Genomic DNA, 24,203 nt, shown 5'->3' with positions numbered 1-24,203 from the left:
TGAGGCTACTTCTCTCCCTTCCCCAAGCAAGCCCTAGCCCTGCAGCTGTTGAAAAGTCACCCCACCTTACAGCTGGTCTGGTAGATAGAGACCTGCCCATGAGCCCCGCATAAAAGTGGTGTGGTGCTGCTTACGAATCCTGCCGCTGATGATCACGAGTGCTGCCCGAAGCCAGGTAAGTAAACAAACCTTAAAATCCCGAGTGAAGTGCAGCTTGCCGATTGCACATCACTTATGTACAGTTGTGAAACACATTGGCGTGCAGTCATGCTCACATGCCCGGACGATCTGGTCTTGGGGGATGATTCCGGCACGCAGGGCTCATAATGATATGCAGACGTATTACAATGAAGTTCCCGATGTCTGACAGCGGGAAACACGGCCTGCCATTGACGGGCAGAGCAGACGATTGCAAACCGGTCTCATGATGTCATGAAACCAATTTTTGGCCTTCTCGCAATAACGTCTCACGCCACCACAAATGCCACATACTCTTCTTCAAATGGACCAAGGAATCTTTTATATTCAGCTCAGAACCAGGTTTAACATCTCTTGACATGGAAGTATTGCCTCAATGCTGTGGATTATAATCCAAGCCCCTTTCCGTGACAATTTCAGATCAGGAGTACCTCCCAGATAACTCCTCTAAACTCGATAGAAAAAGTTAGATCCCAAAGATGCTTAAATGGGTCTGACGGACTGATCTATCCTTCCCCAAAGAACAGGAGCCAGCCAAGATTATTAACATCCTCTAGATAACCTTTTAGTAAATTAAAGACAGATTATAATTTCCTGAATGTTATTAGAGTTCGGGTAAAACTTCTCAGTATGTACACCCCACTGAAGACAGTGCAACATCAGGTTCTTGAGTTAGTGATACAGAAGACTATGTGAGACAATATAAATTCTAAAATATATAAAAATTTATTTAAAAACTGAACATGCAATTACAAGTCTGGTTAGCCAATCACACCGTTATACAGATTCCAGGGAAAAGAGAGAAAATACAATTTTATGTACGGTAGATAATCCAACTTTAAAATTTAATTATTGTTCCAGTAAAATATTTTAAGTAGGATATCCATCAAATATTAAAGTAACAATTACTTTAATCCCCAAGTAAGTGAAGGACACTTGGCTAGTTAAGCAAATCTGATGCCTAGCTAGTCAAACTGTCACGCAGTTTGCTCCACTGTAATTAAAGTGTCTCTTGGGCTACCTAATTAATTTCTTACATATAGGGGTGGTCTCTTAATTGTAATTAGGTTCTACCTCTAATGTTCCAAATTTGGTTTTGTTCATTTAATTTCCCTTGAAAAAGAACTCTCTTTAACTCTGAGGAAATGTATATACCTGTCAAATTTTAGGAAGTTATGGGCCCCTTTGATTCTAGAACATTTGTGAGTACTGTGGTGGTCACAATTTTTATTCTGTTAGTCAGGAATCTGCGCTTTAAGATTAGAATATGGTTCTAGGTTGAAAAGTTTCCTCTCCAATTGTGGTTTTCTTATCAGCCCCTACATTGTGCCATCTTCCCTGACAGTGTAAGAAAAAATATGCTGGTGTGCAATGTTTAGGTGTGTGTCTTTCTTATCAATGGATCCTCATTGCTGTAAAAGACAAAAGGATATGTCAGCATGTGTAGTTTAAGCATTGTGATCTGCATTTGTCCTTTAACAAAATGAACCCTTTTTAGATTCTTTAAGCTCTTATGTATAGAAATATAACTCCTTTATCCTTAACTGACTGTTTTTCTTTGCACGATTCCTTCACAATGCTATAGTGAAGTGTCAACTGATATTATGTTCCCAAGTACATGGAGGGGAGCTTGAACTCATGAACTTCTGGCTCAGAGGTGAGAAGTGCCATTACTGAGCCAAGGCTAATATTACTTTATAGGTCAGAGTCCACAAGGCACTTTGGAACAAGAATCAAATTAAACTCTGGCCAGTGGACCCTGTCATCAGAGTGATGAAGAAGCGCAAGAAATATCAATTCTGAGAAAGGTAATATGATAATTTGAATAGACTCACCCAAGTGTCAGTAAATCTCTGAGTCTAAATCAGGATCTAAACAGAGGCCTTTCTCATTGCGTGGAAAATCTTCCTATCCAGTTTAGCGTGAGATTCGCGGTTTGAACTGCCAGCAGTTTAACCAAAACTGATTTATCCACCCAAAGCATAATTTTACACCTGATTAAAAATTGGGTAGGGGGATTTCCTGACAGCTGGATGATTTTGTCTGTTAACTTATTCTTCTTCTTATTCAGCAGTCCCTGAGGATGACTTGCCTCCACTCTGGTTCACTGGGTCCTCAGTCCAATGTGAGATCTGCCAAATGCGGGACAGTGCTTGAAGAGTCTGGCGATGAGATGTTTGGAGGTTTAAGCACTCTCTCCGATGTTTCGACTTTTCCTCTGCATGTTTCTGACGAAGTCTCGTGATGTGTTTGGTGCCTTCCTGAATGAACCTTCTCCATTTTAGTTGGTCAATGGCCAGGGGCTCCCATGAGTTGGTGGTATGTTTGACCTCTTCAGTGGTGCTTTAAGGGTATCCCTAAAATGTTTCCACTGTCCTCCTGGGAGTCTTCTACCATGGCCAGATTCCAAGTAGAACAATTGTTTTGGGAGTCTGGTACCAGGCATATGAACAACATGTCCGTCCCAGCGAGCGAGTTTTGAGTGATTAGCATCTTACTACCTTAACTATATTATTACCTTTCTCATAACTGTAATTTCTTTTACTTCCTTTCCGTTCCATTTGTTGGCTCTACTGTAGGTGTAATTTAACTCTTGTGGCTTCCACGTGCCTCGTGTCCTCTGACATACTTTCTAATAACACCATGTTTATGTCAGTGTGACGCGTCGCTGAGGCCCAGAGTTTCAACAGGGACTCTCCCCTCAGGGAAATTTGATTGTCTATTCATGAGCCCATTAGTAAATCCTTTTGGGTTAGACAGCAGGAATTTCCCACTCCCACTTTCAATACTGATTCATGAACATATCGTATCTCTTCAATAAATAGTTAAATCTTTTACTCCATTGGTCTTTAGTGACTGAATACTACACCGACTATTGCATCCAGCCAATCAAACAACATGTAATCATTTTACACACAGGCACATCCAAAAGATTTCTGTGGTGGAATAATTGGCAGCTAATGTCTTGCAAATAATTTAGCATATGAATATTAACATTTTCAAAAGTAGGTTTTGAACCACAATTTGATCTTTCAAGATGTTCATTATTGAATCTCTAAATGTAATTCAGTTTTTTTTTACAAAAGCATGAATTCCTTCTTGTACATCAACAAAATTATTTTGAAAACCTTATACTAATACACAATGCTTTCTGCATCATGATGCCTATATAAAATAACTTTACTGATTTATTGGGTATTCTAGCATTCTGAAACTTATTTTTAAAGAGAGAATAAGTAATATTTTTAAGATGGACTATGATGGGACATTATCAATTGACTGCTTAAATTCAATTGGACTTCATGGGCTGTAAAGCACCTCAGGATGTCCTGATGTCATGATGTCATGAAAGGTGCTACATAAATGCAAGTCTTTCTTCCTTTAATGATATTTATTTCAATCTTTTTCAGAACTGTGTCATATGAGGGGTCATTTTCTTTACTCCTGCTGAGAAGGTTTTTTTCTTTTTATTTACTGAGAAATTCCCAAAAGTTGAGGGCAGGTTTGGTTGTGAAGAAACAACATTTGACATAGAGTAAATGTAATATTTTCAGTGCACAAAGAGTTGAGAGGACACCCGGCTGCATCAGGCTCTGTTCAAAATAATCATTTTACAAAATGCACTGTGGCTAGGCTGTAGAAATTTTATATTTTACAGACCAAATGTCTATTGTTTTCCATTCAGCTTATGTTTTTAAACCTTGAATATATGCATGGTGTGAGGAACTGAAGGACCAGTTTTTTTAAAATTAATGATGTAGGAATTTACAGTACCTATCCAGGTTTGAGCAAACTAAAACTATGTGGTTAAAAAAAACACAAGGAATGAACACTCGGTCTAAACATTTGGCTTCATCATTAATCATAGGGCAGAAGAGTGAAAAATACTGCACATCCCTGTGAAAATGACCATACAGGAATGGTGATATTTTAGAGTGCAGGAGTGATGATAGGAATAGTGGAAATCGACATTTGTACAAGAATTTGAAGGACATTCACCCGGTTTCCATGATAATGAGCCAGAAAAGTAAACATAAGCAGGTTCATCTAGTTAATGCTTTAGGGTATTAGGGTATTCAGTTGTTTCAGTTTAATTGCAGAAGATGGTAGGATATCATTGTATTGTTCACTAACTCTGATGACAAATCTACTGCTTACGACCTGACACTTCTAATCTCAATTTCCCCCATCAAACAAGGCTTTTAAAAATGTTTACCTGTTACCAATCAGATTGGAATTTAGTGTTTAAGTAAAGCCTTTAAATCGCTATGTACATTGGCTGCTGGGTTTTTTCTCTGATGAAGAGATAGCAAAGTGAGTGAGTTCAAAGAGAATTGTCCAGGCTGTGGTTTAAGCGTAAAGCCTCCAAATACTGCAACTGCAGCTCAAAATTTTGTCTGCCGGAACAAGCAGACGCTTGCCGAATTGGCAGATTATGGACAGATCCTCTGGCATAAATCCATTTTGCTTTTCTTTTAGCATAATAAAATGTAACGTAAAAAATACAAATATTTTCCAATACTATGACTGCAAGAAATTTGGAAGTATAACAAACGATACGTTCTGAAATCAATCATCCTGTATCGAGCTGGTGAAGTGCTTTGGCACATAATGAAAAGTAGAAGAAAGATAAAAAGAAAAGCCACAAAAATTTTGAAATTGAAAATAAAAAATGAACGATGCTGGAACAGCACAGCAGAATGATCAGCAATTGAAAGAAAGCATATATTGACTTAGAAATCAGGGGCAGGGTGCTCATTGCACATGCCTGTTAGCGTGAACTCATGTAGTATGTCATTTATGTCATTCTAATGGTGCAGGCGTGCAGCTAGTACTATTAACACTAATGATTAGCTGCATAGTTTTTTGGGGGGCTGGATATCAGGCATCTCTGATGTCATTGAAAGGTACCCAGCACATTTTAAAGGGCGGGTACATTCAGGCAACTGACACCAGGGTAGAACTTCTGATGAGGAAATGGATGAAGGAAAAAGTGAGCAGGGATTAAGGTTCTCTGAGAAACCCCCAGGTGCAGGCAGTGGGGAGGAGGAGAGATATCCTTGATTTCCACCTCCCCCACAACCCCCCCACCCCAACCCCCAACCCCCAGATTTCATATCTACCTCCACCTTTTGGAGTCAGAAAGCTCAAGCTCACCATGCATCTAATCAAAGTTGGGGAGAAATGGAGCATATCAAAGCCAGCAGCATTACTCCCAGGACTTGGCTGCAATGCCGCATGAAATTTAATGATCTAATTAATGTTGTTAGAATAAAAAGACTACCCCCATACTCTCTGCTCCCAAGTGCACAACTTACAATCTTATTAATTACAACACTGTCAGCATTCAGAAGATTCCCTTCCCCACTTCCCTTCACACTTCTACAAACTCTGCACCATACTTCACTACACCTCCTTCCCTTCAGTTTCACCAACTTACCACTCTTGTAATTCCACTTACCCATAACTTACAACTCGCACAAAATATCTGCTGTTCCACCATGACTGAGTACATAGCTAAGAACTTTCTCCAAACACCTCACAAGACTCTTACTAACACACTCCCTTCTTTCTTGCAGGGCAAGGTTACACACAACTTGAGGCAGCAGGCTGGCATCTGAGGTAGATGTCAGATCTGAGAATGGTCTGCTGGCACCATCTCCTCCCTTGTAGCTAGAATGCTGGTCATCATGGGTAGATGGAAGAGATGTCGTGCAGAATTCCCTCATACCTAATACACTTTGTCCCTTCTGACCTATCTCACCCCCACACTCTGTCTTTGACAAGCTAGAGATGTTTTCAATACCCACTTCATTTTCTCTGCACTCCCTTCACATTACAAGCTCATGCTTGTCCCTCTCTTTTATATCAGCTGCTGAGAATGTCATCACAAGTTGAGGTAGAGGAGATGAGCCTTCCAGAAGATGCACTGTCACTTCATCAGAATCTACAAGCTGACTGTCTACCTTAGTTCCACCTTCCTGCATATCCCTTGATTTCCTTTGTATCCCAAATTCACTTAGTGCCTTATAGTTCATTAAAATACAGATTGATACATTGACCCATCAAGCTCTAAGGATAGCTAGGAGATAATAATTACTTCTGGAGGAGCAAAGTTGTTTCTTCAATGTTCCTACCTAGGACGCATTCTGTTCTGAAGTTGTTAATTTATTGCAATTCAACACCATGATCATTGGAAACCATCTGTTACTTTACCCAAGTCGTTATTCTTCCTCACTCAAGTTCTCATTCTTCATGTCATTCTGCATTACAGGTGATCCTGTTCCTGACACTAAATATCCTTACCTCCGCACTCTCCAGCAGGTTGACTGTACATTGCTCAGGAACAAGGACCCAGGCTAATATTTTATCCCCTTTTACCTTGTGACCTAGGAATGAATTATGACACATACCCAGCCACAGAATTAAAAATACAATTTTGTGAAGAGGCAGAGGACTAATTATAAATATACTTGTAGTTTACCCAACTATGTCCTCATAAAAATCCACAAAGTGTAGTGTTCATACTGTTAAATCACACATCCCCTTAGACATAATGCTGCTTAAGAAACTTTAATAGTAAATTGACGAGGAGTTCTTTATTTGATGCAGTCATTAATTGAATATTATTATCGGATATTTCTAAATGTAATTTTTTATTGAAGGTATAATATGAAACAGACCCATTTCATCATTATGATGTCTTGTCCTAGACTTTGGAAAATCATTAAGTTGTACAATTACAAATTTTATTTTCATATAAATAGAGCAAGTTCTCGTAAAGGAACCAAAAAGATTTTCAAAGAATATACGACATGTTTTGACCAGACTCTTTGAAGCGCGAATAAAATAGAACTTACATAATATGTGTCACAGTGTTTGTCTTCAAGTCCTATAAAATATTGTAAGGTTTTAATTTAATATTTTGTGGTATAATTTAATGGAGCGACAACCTGTTTTTCATTATGTGAGAATGGAATGTGATAGAAAGCAGTAACACCAAGTGTTTGTCATACCAACCCGCACAGTGGGTGAAAGAAATGAGCGACATTGCATCAGTGTAACTGTTGCTTAAAATTGTTGTAACCTCACCATTCTTCTCACTAGATGCGGAAGATATAGAAACTGGAAATATGAATTGCCCATTCTTCAACATATTGAAGAAGCACCAAACTAAGACACTAATACCTAGTACCACACTTCCACTCAAAATGGTTGCAACTTGCTTTCCACAGATGCTGCTTGAACAGCTGGATGTTTCTAGTATTTTCTATTATTATTTCAGATTTCCAGGATCTGCAGTATTTCCTTTCTTGTTCAATATATTTGTTGTTGGAATATGAGCAAGGATGCCAAATCCACATTTATTGCCCTTCCCTAGTTAACCTGAGGAGATGATGATTCTCCTTTAATCTCTGCAGTCCATGTAGTGAAGGTAGTTCCTCAGTGTTGTTAGGCAAGGAATTCCAATGAAACATAAATGATAATTTTTTATCATTTGAAGGTGATGGAGTTTCATCGTAGCTCTTGCTATTCTCCCTGCTAGATGAAGGAGGCGCTGTCAAAGGAAACTTGGCAAGTTGTCACCTCCTGTGGAACTTCCATTCTATAACCACAATGCACGGGTGGTAGAAGAGCAATTTTTAAGCCTGGTGATAGGGGCAGCAAGCAAGATTGTTGCCCTCGACCACCATTCTTCCTGGATACATTCTTTCCTCAGCTGCGTGGTCTATGCTAAGGCCTATCTATTCACGCACACGGATTTTTCCCTGCATCCAATATATTATTAAGCCTCAGGTTTCCTGATGTATAATTGGTTCTTATTAAAGGCATCAAAATTTTAGAAATCAGATTTGAGAAATCAGTATTGCCATAGAAATAAAATTTTTTAAAATGAAAAACTGGTAATGCATTATTCACAACCAGTTCTGTTTCTTAATTGATTTACTTCAATTTGTGCAACATATGAGCACCTCTTATGAACTTACGAGTTAGGAGCAGGAGTAGGCCATTTGGCCCCTTGAGGCTGCTCCGCCATCCAATAAGATCATGGCTGATCTGATTGTAGCCTCAATTCCACATTCTGCCTACCCCCAATAACCCTTAACTCCATTGTTAGTCACAATCTATCTACCTCTGACTTAAAGATATTCAACGAACCTGTGTCCACCGCTTTCTTGGGAAGACAGTTCCAAAGACTCACGATCCACTGAGAGAAAAAAATTTCTTCTCATCTCCCTCTTAAGCAGGAGATCCCGTAATTTTTAGTTCTAATCTCCCCCCTCAAAGGAAAACATCCTCTCAGCATCCATTCTTGCCCCCTTAGCTTTTCATGCTTTGTCTGGAAATTGAAGTAGTGTGATACTTTGTGCATAACCCTTCCAAAGTTGTTTCTCTTGAAATATTACAAGGTCAAGAAGGTCAAGAAGTGTCTGCAGTTCAGCACATAAAACAACTAGTTTTATACACATTTTTCATATTGTAGATCATTGTATTTCCTCCTAGAAAGACTCTGACACCGAAAGTAAATACTGTGCATTTTTATTTAAAAGTTGTTCCCTGTCTTGCCGTCCAACCTCCCCTCCCTTTATTACTGCACAATGTTAAAATGCTGCCATGTTTAGATTTCTATCACTTACAAAACTATCAAACTGTTCAGAAAACGGATTGTTTAAGCCATTTTCCTTATTACTATCAGAATTTTTTAGAAGGGATTCTATAGTGCCTGGGCATGCTGACCAAGTCTGCATATGAATATAATTTTCTATTAGGATAGTTACACCCTTCCATTAACAATCAAGGAAAACCATATTTTCTTTTGAATTCAATCTCTAATTCACTCTTACCTTTTGTCCTCTAAAAGTGCATGACAGCTTTATCTTTGAATAGGAAATGTTCAATGCTAAGAATTGATGGTGACTCAATAATTGACCACTGTACCCTCAGGCAAGTCAAGCAATGTCATGGGCACTCTGCATTTCCTTGGATTACCAGCTTTAGTAGAGAATGGACAGGGAATGCTAACAGAGCGAGAACTCACCTGCTCACTCATTCTGACAAATTGATACTTGCAGATCACTTCAGGGCCTGTGTTAAAATGTAAATGAGAATATTCTTTTCTATTCCATCAGATGTCCCCCTGCTGCTTTTAAGAAAGGTTTGGCATTTGAAATAAATATTAAGCGAGGATAAGATTAAGCTGAACTTTTTATCTGCTCTTTTTGCGAATGATTTCTCAATTTCTTATAAATCTGTTTATTGTGATAGGGAATGGTAACTGGCAAGGACACTAGCGCTCTAATCGTATTCCATTACTGTCGCTTTTTATTACTGGTAAGGTAACTATCCCCACAACATATACATTTAACTAGCTCAATATCTTGTTGCTATCTCATTTTCCTTGAGCCTTTCCTTGAGGCACTTAGAGGTGCCTTTTCCACCATGTGCTGGGAATTGTTGACAGAAAGACCATTGTTGTGTAATGTACTGAGAAAAGGATAGATTAACATGTGGACTCACAGCAGACAGCCATTGTTGAACTAATTTTATTTACACTTCCCCAACAGAGAGGCCAGTAGAAAGGGCAATATAACAAAAAGCTCAGACTTTGCGCTATACTACACACCCGCCTCTCTTTAAAAAACTTACACATTAAAATGTAAAATAGTACATATATATAAATTCAAATATTATTGTTATCAGTTTATAAATATTGAATTTTAGAAAATTAGCAGGTGGAGTTACATATTTTTTCTGTAATCGCAACAAAAACATATACGTCCAATAGTACCAGAGTAATTTACATGTAAGAATTTTTTTCCTTAACACCAGTATGGCTTTAACAGAAATACTGTAAGTTGACAAGAAATAATGAAAAGAACACATTTTTTTTCTTTCTTCTGACATACTTTCAATTAACCCATCGACTTTTTTCTCTTTCTGTCTGGGTATCTCCTTCCATTTCTATTAGCTTGACTCTGTTCTCTCAACCAGCGGAATTTTCTGTGCCCACTGGCTTCAGGCATGCTCAGCAGTGTGAGCAGACAATATGGCGCGAAGGCCAGAAATTGGTTTCATGATGCCACGAAACCAGTTTGCAATTGTCCACCCAGCCTGTCGATGGCAGGCCGCATTTTCCACCATCGGATGTCGGGAACCTCATTGTAATATATCTGCATATCATTACAAGGCCAGCCCACTGGAGTGATCCCCACTCTCCGCCCCTCAACCCTGCTGGATCGTCCGCCCGCGCTGATGTGTTTCACAACAGCATATAAAAGGCGTGCACTGGACAGGCTGGACGACTGGGAACATTGTACAATCTCCTTGCTAAAGCTGGCCATGGAGCAGTCACTGGTGGAGGCACTAACAGCTCCTGGCAATGTCAGCACCCTGATTTGGACAGTCTCTCCTATGGTTCAAGCTAACAGCACAGCCTTTCAGTGTGGGTTAGGAGAATGCCTGTGCCTGAGCTGAGAGCACAGCATCCAGACAAGTGGGCAAAGCTGCTGCCAATCGGTCAGGTGGAGTGGGGTGGAGGTGGTTGGTGTTTCGGACAGCCATGTAGCGCACTAAACTCTGGCCATCCAAGTGGTGGCCAGCACTCTTTGGGATGTGTCAAGGGGCCTTCAGATTTAACCAAGAGATGTTAGTATACCCAAGTTGACTCACGCGTCCCTCCCCTTCATCCTGCAGGAGGAGTACATCAGGAGCATGGAGCCTGGTGACCTAGCTGTATGCCTCATGGCCTACAGAGAGCAGAGACAACAGGGAAGAGAGCGACGGAGTTGCCTGGCTGGGCAGAGGGAGGAGCAGCACCCTAATGAAGAAGGGGCGGCCGGAGCTTCCACACATGCTGCTGAAGAGCCACAGGGAGCCATCACTGGTCGGTGTCTAGCTAGACCTAGGGTCTATAGACACCACCTTTCATTCCTGCAGATGACCAATGACTACGCATGTCTGGGGAACTGATCAGTCACATATGCCAGCTGCTGCAGGATTTGGCGCTACGTGGACATGGAGGGCATCCACTGCCAGTGGCTGTGAAGGTGACAACCATGCTCAATTTTTATGCCAGTGGCTCCACAGGTGATCCCTGTGGGACATTACAAGCCTCCACCCACAAATGCATCCATAAAGTTATGGATACCACCTTTGTGAGGGTACACAAGTTTGCGCATTTTGCAAGGGACCTGGACAGCTAGGATGCAAAAGCCTCCATTGTGTCCAAATGGCTCTCAAGGGACGCAGCATTAAACCTGGGGGCCACAGTATTTTTGCCTTTCAGGGCCATGCCTTTTTTCCAGCAGTCGTGGGCTGGAAGCACCAAGAAGTGTGAGTGTGGCTGCACTTGAAATATGGTGCCTGATGTGATGAAGTGGTGAGGTGATGGTGTGGTGGGCGAATGAGAGCCTGCCTGCTGTGGAAATGGCGTATTTCCTGGGAATGCGGCGGGTTTGGGATGATATGGTGTGAAAAGCTGCCATTCTGGGCGGCAGAAAAACTACATTTCACCCACCTGCTACCACACTTACTGCCAATCTGGGACGATTCCGCCCAGCATCCCTGTGTGTGACAACTCTGAACTTTAACTTTGACTTTCCAACTCCACTTCATGCTGGGACTGTGACATTTATTGATTTGCCTTAATCAAAGATCCTGACCCACTTTGCTCTACTGGTGGATTCTGTAATACCGGCAAACTTACACTTTCTTTCTGACTTTCCTTTTGGGTTGTAGGAGGAATTTGCTTTACAGGAGACTTCTCCTGCTCTCCTTTAGGCAGATTTCCTCTTTCAACCAAATGGTCTGCATGACACTGACAGAATCTCTCTCCAATCTTTACTAGGTATGTGAATGCACTGAGTATCTTTACCGATCAATTACTTCTCCTTGTCACCTCGGTGGTTTTTCATCATAACTTTCTGACCAGCACTGAACGCTCTAAATCTCATGCCTCGCGTATCACAACTCATCTTCACTTTGTCTTCCTTTTCAGGCTTAAGCAAGCTAAACCTTGCCCTTGGAGCTTGTTTACACACTAACTCATTGGCGAGCAACCTGTTGTAGGCTGTAGGGTTATTCTGCAAGAGAACAGAAATTTGTCTAGCCTGTTTCAAAGAGAAACATGGAAATTGCTGCCTAGATTGTCATTCTGCAAAGACTTCTTCACAATCTGTACACTTGTTGCTGCAACACCATTTGAAGCTGTTCCCTGCTTGATAACATCAATTTCTGTTTCCACATCTATTGTGGGTAGATGCGCATTTGAGGATTTCCAGTCTTCTCTACTATCTTTAGATCTATCACAACATTGACCTGGTGCATTGCTGTGACCTGCAGCTTTACCAGGACGTGGACCACTACTGCTTCCTTCACTCCTGCATGCTGTGTGGGTATGACCAATTTTCCCACAGGCAGTACTTTGACTGTAAATAGGGACATTTAAATGGTTACTGGCTACCATTGGAATGGTACTATCTAAATTTCTGACTCTGAGACTGTGGCTTCAAGGATCCCTAGCAAATCAGGGGGAATACTCTCCACTGGTTGAGTCATACCTAGCACAAAGGAAGATGGCTGTGGTTGTTGGAGATCAGTCATCTCAGTCCCAGGACATCACTGCAGGAGTTTCTCAGGGTAGAGCCATCTTCAGCTGCTTCAGCAATGATCTTCCTTCCATCATAAGGTCAGAAATGGGGATGTTCGCTGATGATTGCACAATGTTCAGCATCATTTGTCACTCCTCAGATACTGAAGTAGTCCATGTCCAAATGCAGCAAGACCTGGACAATATCCAAGCTTGAGCTGACAAGTGGCACATGCCACACAAGTGTCAGGCAATGACCATCTCCAATGAGAGAGAATCCAACCATCGCCCCTTGATGTTCAATGGCATTACCATCACGGAATCCCCCATTATCAACATCCCGGGGGTTACCATTAACGAGAAACTGAACCGGACTAGCCATATAAATACTATGTGGCTACAAGAGCTGGTTAGAGGCTAGGAATCATGCGACAAGTAACTCGCCTCCTGACTCCCCAAAGCCCGTCCACCATCTACAAGGCACAAATCAGGAATGTAATGAAATACTCCCCACTTGCCTGGATGAGTGCAGCTCCCACAACACTGAAGAAGCTGGACACCATCCAGGACAAAGCAACCCGCTTGATTGGCACCCCATCCACAAACATTCATTCTCTCCACTACCAACACACAGTAGCAGCAGTGTGTACCATCTACAAGATGCACTGCATGAATTCACCAAGGTTCCTTCAACAACACCTTCCAAACCCACGACCACTACCACCTAGAAGGACAAGGGCAGCAGATAGATGGGAACACCACCAGCTGGAAGTTCCCCTCCAAGTCACTCACCATCCTGACTTGGAAATATATCGCCTTTCCTTCATTGTCACTGGGTCAAAATCCTGGAACTCCCTTCCTAACAGCACTCTGGGTACACCTACACCACATGGACTGCAGCAGTTCAAGAAGGCAGCCTACACCATCACCTTCTCAAGGGCAACTAGGGATGGGCAATAAATGCTTACCAAGCCAGCGAAGCCCAAATCCTGTGAATGAATTAAAAAAAAACTTGGAAACATGACCTGGATCCACTGAAATCTGGTGGCCCTGCACAGATTAGGGGTGGGAGTCTCCAGTCTTATGGGTGGGGGATCCCATTGAGCAGAGTGAGAAACAGTCCTGCTCCTCCTGGCCCACAAGCAGTGCTGGAAAAACACTTAACTCTTCCACATAGCAGTCTTCATCCCCCTTTAGCTGTCAGCTTCCCTGAGGCCCAGGAAACCCAAACGTTCAGCGTTAAAGCTGGAAGAGAAATGAATTCTGAGGCATGCAGTCTCATTTAAACATATAAAGTATGACTACCTCCTGGGAGTAGGTTAGTTGCCAGCAATCCCAAAAGCGGGTGGGATTGGGATGGATTGGGTTCGAGTTTGAGATTTGAGATTTGCTCTTTACATTCTAACATCTTCCGATTCAGAAACTTACATATAAGCTCTGATTTTAACTACCTTCCCTTTCCCCAGCAGCCTCTTGGCCTGGTCGAAATGAGATGAGGGGTGTCTTATAATGGAGTGAAACCATACTCTCTCCTTTCATGCCTGCAATTTTAAATTGGAGAAGATAAGGACATCATCTTCCTCCCACTCATCAGGGCCTGATGTGTTATTTTAACTAGACAGCTGAGTGGGGAGCTGTAACGGTTTCCCTCACTGCTCTAACCACCCACCCCACACCGCCACCCCACCCTTAGTCCTCGACATGTGAGCTTACTGCACAACCAGACCCTCATGTGGAACGAATCCTTCATTCCAATAAAATAGGACCCTAAATCCTGTTGAAACAGAGCTTCCATCTTCCTATTTCTATTATTTTGTCCTCTGGGCTGCTCATGGATGCTGATATGGCTGGATTGACTTGAGGGTGTGAGGGTGAAATTTGGGTCAATATTTATGTTCTGATGAAGTTTCCCCTACGAGTGACTTGAGATATTCAGTATGAAGTTTTTCTAGAAACTATTTATTTACACTATTTACAAGACTTCACAGTAAGTATATGGTTCTATGGATATAGTCTATTCTGTGCCTTGCTGTCTTGGAGCCTCTTGGTCATCTGACCCTGATGTCATGCTTACATCATCATTAACATCTTGACTCATTAACATAATTACTCTACAATTTATACTTCTTCTTTTCAATTTTGGCTGATGAGTGATGACTTTATATAAACTGAGAGGAACTCATAACAAAAAAGGAACCTTTATATTTTCATATCTATTGGGGTGTGTGCTAAACTAACAGATGATGGGTGGCTGTGGTTGTCAAGTACGACCAAGTTTGACCAAAAATTCATTCACTGATTAATGATCTTTTGCAAAGGGACATGGAGCCACCTCTGCTCAAAACATATGTTGGCAGCATTGCTGCAAATCATATGCATTAATATTGTGGTTGGATAGTGTGGGAATCTTACAGGAACACTCAAGGTAAGGAGTTCCAGAGGTGTGGTTCTGTGGTGCCTGGACAAACTAACCAGTCTGCACATAAAGTACAGTTTACTATTTTTTGAAAAAAATCTTCAAATCCTGCTTCCTGTTACATAACCAAAATTATAATTTCACACTGACCTTAATCTACATTCAGTCACTTGGAAGAAGGGAAAGTACTTCCAGTTATCACCATTATAAAGATGGCAGTATAGACAATAAATAGAAAATGTCCTCTTTGTTCTTTTGATATACTCTGTGTTCATCTTCACAAATTCAACAGAAAGAGTGGGTGGGTGACCAATGGCTTGTTCTCCACCACTGACAGTGATTGGACAATTTACAATAAACCCCACAAGGAATGATTCAACTTCTGTTCATCTTTGTTGAGAAATTATTGGCATCCATTCAGCACCTTGCCTCAGCAAAGTGTCAGAGGCAATCAGAACTGCAAGCAGTGGGTGCTATCTAAATACTTCCTGATGACAATCAACATTTCAATTCCTGTTTTTCATTCCATGAAATCAGCAGGATCAGCATGAAGCTTTTAACTTCATGCTTCTAGCATTAACTTGCTCTTGCCTGTACCATGGTACCAATTGATTGTCAGAATGGTGGTAGAGGGTATAGTTCTAGTCGAATGAGTCAGTGATCCACCCCTATTTTATAGATGTTGATGTGGTCTGTTCTACTCTAACACCCAAAAATGGAAAAAAATTCCAGCAAGACCCTAACTTAAACTCTGGGGTGGGCTGTGGGCAGTTGGTTGGAGAGGTGAGTTGGAGGAAAAATGAGGTCCGGGCTATTTTAACTCCTGGGCCTCATTTATATCCTGCTCGTGGACCTCCTGCCAGGAATGGGCTGGAAATCAGCTCCCTACAATGGAAAATGGTGCAGCCCCTTGGCCACCCCTTGAAATGACGTAGGTGCATGATCTGCTTTCAGGGGTATCTTGCAGGGGTCTCGTGTCCAGAAAGATAAGGTGGCGGAGGCAGGGATGGGAAATTTGGACACAGAGGCCTAAGCTTTCCCTGCGGGATCTAGAAGAGCACTCTTGTTCTTCCCTGGCCCCACTATGGAAAGAAAAAAAATTACTCTTTATCATTTCATCTCCTGCCTTGTGGATCCTGATTTGCTTTTACCTGGTGGCTTCCCACCTCATGTTTCAGTTATAACAGCAGTTGGGTGCTGATGGTGTCACAATGACCAAACTTGTCTATGTAAAGAAGGGCTCAGCTGTAGGCAGGTAACATTGTTGCCTGCTAGGGTGCAGGTGCAAATCCTGGGTAGTGGGGGATCCTGGGAGCTTTCTGGCAATTAAGTGATTTGGATAATTTGAACTGCCCGCCATTAAAATCAGCCCCATGTGTTGGTAAATGATGATTTGGTTCCACTCAGATTTCCCTTAACACAGAGATATATTTAATTTTTTAACTAGTGCTTCAAAGTGACATTGCTGCAGTGGGAGTGAGATAAATCCTATTAGACTGTAGAGAAGTCCATCTTTCACAATCCTTGTACAACACTTACTTCCATTCAACGTCTGCCACTATCTGGGTGGAGGATGGATTGTGATTGGATTACATATTTCTTCATTCCCCTGTTAATACAGTTTACTCATAGAGCAGAGTAGAGTCAGAGAGTGATCCTTCCTTATTCCTTATTTCTCCATCTTTAGCCATATGTATGTTGAGATAGAACGCCAACGATTTGATTCTAGGTGATATTACATAAATATTTAGGAGCTTATAGATAAATGTGGAGAGTAAAGTGCCTTTTAAATTCAAATATTTAAAACTACTTCTATTTTCCCAAAGCCTTTCCTGTGGAAAATGATCGATTAAAATTTAAAAATTTAAAAAGCCTTTTAGCATTGATAAAATTGCTTAGAAAAGGAATGGGTAGCAGTTTAGCCATTTAGCCCTTGTCTATAACTGTCAATGGTAGTAGACTTCTCATTAATCAGGTACGACCAAGCTGTAAGTGACCTCATCGTCTTCTGTGAGTCCTCTCATGTCCGAATAGTCCTATAGGGGATCGGCATGGATGCCCACAGAGCTGACAGTTCATATTGTATTGTTGGTGCTTGGGGGAAATTCTGCATCTGCAACACTTCTGGCCTTCATCTGGGTAGATTGAATGTTGTGAGTTTGGCATGGATGGTCCTCGGACCATGCTGAAACAAGTTTCAGTGCTTATCTCCATGTGGGCTGGTCAGCTGCAGTGTTTTCCTAAGGGAGATGGCCTGCAATGCAGAAGTTTGTATGGCTCTTCTTTAAGGTATCCTTGTATTGTTTATACTGGCCACCTTGATATTTACCTTGAGACCAGTTCTGGGCAACACACGTTAGGAAGGATGTGAAGGCATTAGAGAGAGTGCAGAAAAGATTCACAAGAATGATCCCAGGGATGAGGAACTTTAGTTACAAAGATTGGAGAAGTTGGGACTCTTTTCCTTGGAGAGGAGAAGGTTAAGATGAGATTTGATAGAGGTATTCAAAATCATGAGGGGCCTGGACAAAGTAGATTGGGAGAAACTGTTCCCACTGGTGGAATGATTGAGAGCAACGGGGCACAGATTTAAGGTAATTGGCAAAAGAAGCAATGGCGAATTGAGAAAAAACATTTTTACACAGCAAGTGGGTCAGATGCAATGCCTGAGAGAGTGTGGTGGAAACACTCAAGAGAGAATTGAAAAGGTAAATTGCTCCTAGAGAGAGCCAGTGCAGACAAGGCAGGATGAATGGCCTCCTTCTGTGCTGTAACAATTTTGTGATTATGTGAGACAGATCCCCATAGAAGATCTGCTTGGGGATTCTGTTGTCTTATGTGCGGGAGACATGGCTTGCCTATTTTAATTGAATTTTCTGGAGGGTGGTCTCCATGTTATCGAGTCCAACACGATGAAAGACTTCATTGCTTGTGATTTTGTCCTGCTATCAAATTCTCATGATGGACTTCAGGTGTCTTTGATGGAAACGTTCCAGAGCTTTGATGTGGCTTCTATAGCAGACCCAGGATTCTGAGCCATGCAGGAGGGTAGTAAGGACAATAGCCTGTTAGAGTTTGACTTTAGTCTTCAGCTTAATGCATGCTGCTTCCAACATGATCATGACTGTAGGCAGACCTGCTTTCTGGAGAAGTATATGAATATCTTCATCAATAGTGGCACCCCTAGAGAACACACTGCTAAGGTATGAGAATGTTTCTAAAACCTTGAGACTGGTGTCATCAACCATTATGTCTGGTGGTTCATAGCATGCGCCTGGTGCTGGCTGAAACATTACCTTGGTTATTGATTTGGAGATCAAAGTCTTTGGCAGCACTCAAGAATTTGTTTGTCATAGTCTGGATGTCTTCTTTGTTGTAGGTGGCTAGGACACAGCATTTGCATTCAGAAGCTCTCTGATTACTGCTTCTGTGACTTTGGCGGAGCTATGCAATATGGAGATTGAAGAGCTTCCCTGAACAGAACCTAATGCTGATACCCTCAGGCATGTCTCTGATGGCTTCCTGAAGCATTGCAGTAATGAAGAGATTGAAGGGTTGGGAAGCTTCCTTGCTTTATGCCCCTGGTTACTGCAAAGTCACAAACATCTTATCCCAGGCACAAACATGTCATCATGCAGTAGGCGAAGGATTTTGAAACTTTTTCAGACTTCCTAGCTTGGAGAGCAAGTGCTATAGAGGATCTTGACTCACACCATCATAGGCTTTAGTTAGGTCTATGAAAAGTTGTTCTTTGCACTTTTCTTGTAGCTGTCTGCAAACACCATATTGGCTGTTTCACAGTTAGCCCAAAAACCCAAGCAGTGATTCTTAGAAGACATCATCTATGAGGTTGTCTTGTAAATGATTTAATATGACTCTTGTAAGGATCTTTCCTGCAACTGAGAGAAAACTTATTGCTTAATAGTCCACATACATGTTTGGACCCATTTCACTTCCAGATGCTGGCTATGTTGCCAAGCTTGAGGTCTGGTGGAATTTTCTCCTGATCCCAGACACTCTTGAAGATGGTTGTAAGTTTATTAACAAGCTCTGTACTATTGGACTTCCAAATCTCTGTTGGAATGTTGCCTGGGCTTTGCTTCATTTGGATGACAAACTAACAAACTATAACTGTCATGTGATGTCTGCACAATCAAGTCCTCATCCAGCCAGTGGGATATCCAGTTTACCAGAGTTGCTAATTCTAGTCATCAGGAAAATATTTTTTTACTAGTTGGCCAGTAGCCAGAGTTAGAGAATCTAGCAAGTTTATATTTGAATTGCCTTTGGCTGATACCACAGACATTTGTATCATGAATCCTCCTGAAGTTTATAATTAATCAGTAAATGCAGTTAGAAACCCTTTAAAAATGCATACCTTTACATATATTAAACTATATACATTAGCAATTTTACAACTGGAGCAATTGGGTTTTAGCAATAGGAAAATATCACTAAAGTGATCTTCACAATTATACTACATCAATCACTACAGATAATTGCAATAACATTGGGGCTGATATTAACATGGAGCCAGATTCTGAGCAGGGGGTGGTGCCAATAGTGGAAGTGAAGCACAAAGTCTCGTGGGGCACAGGGTATTGTTCAATTTAAAAATGGATGCCTCATTATAATTTTGCCTTCAAATTTCATGTCTCCAGTGCACATGAATGTTTGTAATGTGCATCTGCATAATGGGATTTCATCTAGACTATTTAAAGGGATTAATCAAAGATGGAGTATGGAATTGGGTGAATTTCATATCAGAATTTGATTTGGAAATGGAGTCAGAAAAGACAAAGGCTGGACTTCTTCGATGTACTGCTGGATGCAGTCAAGGAAGGAGGTCCTCTTCCCAATGCTGTGATGAAGAAAGCTGGACTAGACATGGCTAAAGAGATGAGCAGCAGAAGTGCAGTGCTCTGTACTTGGGCCCAATGCAAGAAGTGGTTTAATAGCTAGGTCAGGATAGGCGAGTGCACTTGCAGATGAACATACATCCTGTAGTGCTACCCCCACCACAACTCTGAATGTCAAACAGAAAGCATTACATCACTACTCAGCCACCTCGAAGTTTCAGCAGCACCCAGCATCCTACTTCAGTACACTTCATCACAAACCCTTTTTTCCAATCACCGCTGCCACTCACCGCAGTCCTAATGTAATGTGATATCACCTCAGCTCACCTGATTTTCAGCATTTTCCTCAAATGCCACTCATGGTGCATGGGCCTGATAATCCCCCTCACCGAACGCACTTCATCCAGCGGCTGCCCATATGCCTTTAGACATTTATAGATCTGTCATGATCAAGATCATGATCTAGCCTTAGGAGAAAACAGCAGAGAATACAAGGTAAAGGGCAAGTGTCAGGAAGATAAAATAACTTTCATAATGCTGTTGGAATTTATTGTAAAGTAGAGTAATAGTGAGGTCTGTGTCTATGGGTCTATGTTTGTGTGTGTGTGTGTGTGTGTGTGTCTCTGTATGACTTAACTGAATTAAAGGCAGCTGGTCTGAAAGCTTTGATGTATTAGAAGATATGCTAGGTTTGAAATGGTAAGTAGGTAGACATAGGTGTAAATAAACCAGATTAGTTTGTTTTCAAAGGAGGGGTGAAATGTGTCACCTACCCAAGAGAAGTTCAGAAACAGTAGCCAGGACTTTTATCTTGACGGGCAGGCACGAGAGCGGTCACAAAGCTGCCACGATTGGACCCTGACATCAATTTCACGCTGGCTGGCCAATTAACAACCAGCCAACCTGAAACACGCGCTGCAGTGCTCAGCGCTGCTGGGGTGGGGCAGGAGAAGTGCGAGCGCTGAAGTGTATGCATGTGTGGGGGGGTGTGCAGTGAAAGCTTCCCGAGGCACAGAGCTGCCTCAGGGTAGCTGAAGATTTTTAACAATAAAAATAAAGAATTAAAAAAATAAGGAAAACATGTCCCCTCATGTGACTCTGTCTCTGTCACATGAGCAGGAACATGTTAGAATTGAATTTTAAAAGTTTTAATTTTTTTTATCACTGGTTGAAACCTCATCCCACCCGTGGCCCGTGGATGAGGTTTTGTCAAAGATGTAAAGTCTGTTGGCCTATTCGCCAACTTAAAGGCTGGATGGGCAGTGAAACATTCAAATTACTTAATTGATTAAGGGCCTTGATATGCCACTTATTTGTCGGTGGGCACGCTGCCACTTCTTGCGCGTGCCCGCGAGCAAAATATCGCGAGAGTGCATGATGATGTCGGGACACTCGCCTGACGTCATCTCGCACTATTTTACTCGTTTGGGTCAGGCACACGCTTGACCAACAAGGGAAAAATTCAGCCCAGTGTGTTTATTTTTCCCAAAGATTACTGGTAAAATTATTACTGTAAGAGATCTTTATTATCAGAGAGGTAAAGTCCAAAGATATAGTGAAACAATTGGAATTTGCATTCAAAGTGGAAAATATATATAAAGGAGTGAAGGCTGTGTATAAAGGCAGGCATTCTAAGATCTAAACAAATGTGAAAACTCTTCAGCGTCTATGCCTCAACTGCAGTTTACAAAGAACTGAAGTTAAGAAAACTCACTTTGAATTGGATTGATCAGGATTATTATGTTTCTTTGCCTGGGTCTTTTAAAATCTAAGTGTCTTACTGTTAACTTAATGAAAGAGTGACTGGGAGTTAGATTAATTAGGTGTTTAGAAGCCATCATAGTAGCAATTTGTAGATATGTGTATGCATTTAAAATCAATTCTTCTATTAATAAAGGTTTAATTTAGTTTTGTAACCTATCAGACATGGGGGTCTTATTACTACTGAATTCAAGACATGCATCTCGAAATTTATACAAATTGCAAAACAAGTTGTGGAAGTTGTTTCAAGTTTCCCTCCGGGATTTGAGCAGCTGAGCATTTACCATTGGCTGTTTCATAACAGCAAGGTCCACCACAGGTCATCCATTTGCTGTCTCAGAGCAAGAGGACATGGAGATAAGTGAGATATCAACCCTCCCACTGAAGCTTCAGAGATGGTGAGCCTTGGACTTCACTATTGCATGGTGACATAAGTATCTCCATCCCAGATCATGTACAAGAGTAATTCTTGATGATTTCAGCTTAGAATTATTTATGATCTCCTTATTCATGAGTAGGCTACGTGGCCCATCGAACCTGCTGTGCCACTTAATATGATCATGACTGATCTCAGGCTTCAACTCCACTTTCTCATTCACTTCCCATCTCCTTTGACTCCCTGAGAGGCCAAAAATCCCAGCCTTAAATACGTTCAACAATGGAACATCCACAACTGTCTGGAGTAGAGAATTCAAAAGATTCATGAGCCTATGAGTGAAGAAATTTCTCCTCATCTCAGCCCTAAATGATCGTCCCCTCATCCTGAGAATGGGGCCTCCATGTTTTAGATTCCCCAGCCAGCGAAGCAACCTCTTACTGTCTAACCTGTCAAGTCCAATCAGAAACTTGCATGTTTCAATGGGTTCACCTCTCATTCTACTAAACTCCAGAGAATAGAACGCCAAATTACTCATCCTTTCATCATAAGGCAACCCTTTCATCCCAGAGACCAACTATAGCCCCACATTTTAGTCCATCTGCCATCTTGTTCCTCTCTCACTTGTCTATATCTCTGTGCAGCCTCGCTGTGTACTCCTCATAGCTTACATTTCCACCTAGCTTTGATCTCACTTGGTGAGAATAGAAGAGTCTAGCTCGTATTCGTGAATTGATGTAACAGGCCATTGTCTTCTATTGCCTTCTATGAATAGAGAGGCCTCCTGCATGGAACTTGAACAACTAATCAGTCCCTGCATGCCCAGTTGACAATAGCCATGCAAATGAAGTATGCCAAACAGATGGTAGCGCTGGCCCTACAAGACCTGCTCCAAGCTGTTTTCCCATAAATAGGTGGGAGACGTGTACCCCTGGGGGAGGGATATGCCAGTGGGGGAGGGATGTGCCGCTGGGGGAGGGATGTGCCCTGGGGGAAGTATGTGCACTGTCAGAGGGATGTGTTGCTGGGAGAGGGATGTGCCACTGGGGGAGGGGCAAGTTTCTTGGGGAAGGATGTGCCATTTGGGGAGGGATGTGGTGCTGAGGGAGGGATGTGCCGCTGGGGAAGGGATGTGCCACTGGGGGAGGGGCATGTTTCTTGGGGAAGGATGTGCCATTGGGGGAGGGATGTGGCGCTGAGGGAGGAATGAGTCGCTAGGAGAGGGATGTGGTGCAGACGGAGGGATGTGCCACTGTCAAAGGAATGTGCTGCTGGGGGAGGGATGTGCCACAGGTGGAGGGGCATGTTTCTTGAGGAAGGATGTGCCATTGGGGGAGGGATGTGCTGCTGGGGGAGGGATGTGCTTTTGGGGGAGGGATGTGCTGCTGGGGGAGGGATGTGCTGCTGGGGGAGGGATGTGCTTTTGGGGGAGGAATGTGCCGCTGGGGGAGGGATGTGCCGCTGGGGGAGGGATGTGTTGCTGGGGGAGGGATGTGCTGCTGGAGAAGGGATGTGGCGCTGGGGGAGGGATGTGCCACTGGAGGAGGGATGTGCCGCTGGGGGAGGGATGTGCTTTTGGGGGAGGGATGTGCTGCTGGGGGAGGGATGTGTTGCTGGGGGAGGGATGTGCTACTTTCAGAGGAGTGTGCTGCTGGGGGAGGGATGTGCCGCTGAGGGAGGGATGTGTTGCTGGGGGAGGAATGTACCACTCTCGGAGGGATGTTCCACTCTCGGAAGGTTGTGCCACTGGGGGAGGGATGTACTGCTGGGGGAGGGATTTGCCGCTCAGGGAGGGATGTGCCACTGTTGGACGGATGTGCTGCTCGGAGAAGAATGTGCCACTGTTGAAGGGATGTGCCGCTGGGGGAGGGATATGCCACTGTAGGAAGGATGTGGTGTTGGGGGAAGGATATGCTGTTGGATGAGGGATGTGCCGCTGTTGGCGGGATGTGCCACTGTAGGAAGGATGTGGTGCTGGGGGAGGGGTGTGCCACTAGGGAAGGG

General features: G+C 42.4%; 1 long non-coding RNA gene across 1 annotated transcript; it reads left to right on the top strand.

The window, feature by feature from the left end:
• The first annotated feature begins 1,866 nt into the window (after positions 1 to 1,866).
• LOC121289973 lies at positions 1,867 to 4,471 on the top strand. Its single transcript, XR_005945686.1, has 2 exons — positions 1,867 to 2,006; positions 2,270 to 4,471. It is a non-coding gene; the product is annotated as an uncharacterized LOC121289973 (long non-coding RNA).
• Positions 4,472 to 24,203: the final 19,732 nt, after the last annotated feature.

Source organism: Carcharodon carcharias, chromosome 17 (assembly GCF_017639515.1).
Source record: "Carcharodon carcharias isolate sCarCar2 chromosome 17, sCarCar2.pri, whole genome shotgun sequence".
In the NCBI taxonomy this organism is placed as follows: Eukaryota; Metazoa; Chordata; class Chondrichthyes; order Lamniformes; family Lamnidae; genus Carcharodon; species Carcharodon carcharias.
The sequence above is the reverse complement of the archived record's forward strand: the minus strand, read 5'-3'. Positions and strand labels throughout refer to the sequence as shown.